The 1,930-nt window shown below is 40.0% G+C and overlaps 1 non-coding gene across 1 annotated transcript; it reads right to left on the minus strand.

Moving 5' to 3' along the window:
* Window positions 1-1,258: 1,258 nt before the first annotated feature.
* Window positions 1,259-1,365, minus strand: LOC141680077 (small nucleolar RNA R71). Its single transcript, XR_012558258.1, has one exon. It is a non-coding gene; the product is annotated as a small nucleolar RNA R71 (small nucleolar RNA).
* Window positions 1,366-1,930: the final 565 nt, after the last annotated feature.

Consider the following 1,930-nt stretch of genomic DNA (forward strand, 5'->3'; position numbering starts at 1 on the left):
CGACAGTGGATCTTGAGATTTAGAACTTGCCATGCTAGCATAGGTTCATGTATGTGTATGCATGATTAGTGGGTAACTCTAATCGTTTTACTTTTCCTGTGTAATCATAAGGAATAACTTATGGTTAAATCGTTATGTTGTCAAATTCTGTAGACATATAGGGTCTCAACATAATTGATGACTATTCAACTTCTATCTTAATTGTGGATGTTTGGTAGAATGGTATTAGTACAATGAAAGTTGGCTTTTATCAGTTTCGTGTTGTTCGATTAATAGCATCACCGTTACATCCTAAAGGTAATAACAATAACTATTGAAGGAAGTAGTAATTAAGTTATGATTTCATGTGTGTTTAATATTGTTAATTCAATTGTCAATTAAATGTTTAATTCTCGTAGTTAATTCTAGTTAATAATTAGTTAATCAAATCTACGTGTTATTGTCTTGACGTTGAAAAGTAATCATACATTGGTGAGTAAGTGTTAATTGAACAAAATTAGTCTGAGTCTCTGTGGGAACGAACTAGAAATTATTCTATATTACTTGCGAATGCGTATACTTGCGTGTATTATTAGCACGTGTTTTCCACCCTAACAAGTTTTTGGCGCCGCTGCCGGGGACTCGGCGTATTTTTTTAGTTTATGCAATTACCATCAGTGGTCATTAGGACTCATTGATTAAGACGTGTTACTTATCGTTTCTGGTTGTGTTTCAGGTACTCTAGCGAGCGTTTATGCAAACACGTTCTCGTACTCTCAAGAGGACTTTAGATATGGCTGAGGAGACAGACTCAGTTCTTGATATTCCGGAGAAGATAGATTTTGAAGATTTGGATAACGAGAGTGAGCAGAAAGAACCAGTAATCATGGGTGATCGTACAGTTCCGGCAGATCCAACTCTTATGGACTTTTCTCGGCCTAAAATTGATAACATTCAATCAAGCATCCTTCATCCGGTTATTCAGGCCAACACTTTTGAAATCAAGCCGGGCACTATTCAAATGGTGCAGAATTCTGTTTCTTTCGGAGGTGCTGCGACTGAAGACCCCAGCATGCACATCAGGAATTTTGTCGAGATCTGTAGTACTTTCAAATATAATTGTGTGATTGATGAGGCTATCGAGCTGAGGCTTTTCCCATTCTCTCTGAGGGATAAAGCTAAGGACTGGTTACATTCTGAACCAGCTGGGTCCATCACTACTTGGCAAGATCTTGCGCAAAAGTTTCTAGTAAAGTTCTATCCAATGGCAAAGACTGCAGCTATGAGGAGTGCTCTTACTCAGTTTGCACAGCAACCAACAGAATCTATGTACGAAGCTTGGGAGCGCTACAAGGAGATGTTGATAAAGTGTCCACATCATGGTATGCCTGACTGGATGGTGATCACTGGTTTTTATAATGGTTTGGGGGCCCAATCTCGGCCCATGCTCGATGCAGCAGCTGGAGGCGCCTTGTGGGCTAAAAGCTATACTGAGGCTTATAATCTTATTGAAACTATGGCTGCAAATGAGCATCAAAACCCAACTCAAAGGATGATGCCTGGGAAGGTAGCAGGTATTCTGGAAGTTGATGCAGCTACAGCTATTGCAGCGCAGCTCCAAGTGCTGTCTTTGAAGGTCGATTTTTTAGCTACCTATGGAGTCAATCAGCTATGGTATGTGAGCTTTATGCAGGTTCTCATGCTACGGATCAGTGTTCTCTTGTTAATGAATCTGTTCAGTATGTGAACAATTATCAGCGACCGCAGCAACCTGTGCCAGCTACTTATCATCCTAACAACAGAAATCATCCCAATTTCAGCTGGAACAATAATCAGAATGTTATTCAGCAACCATATCAGCAAGGCGTAAGTAAACAGTTTAATCCACCTGGATTCCAGCAACCACAACATTATGCTCAAAGGCAATCATATCCTCAACAAGGAGGTGTTG

Source organism: Apium graveolens, chromosome 1, assembly GCF_009905375.1.
Source record: "Apium graveolens cultivar Ventura chromosome 1, ASM990537v1, whole genome shotgun sequence".
In the NCBI taxonomy this organism is placed as follows: Eukaryota; Viridiplantae; Streptophyta; class Magnoliopsida; order Apiales; family Apiaceae; genus Apium; species Apium graveolens.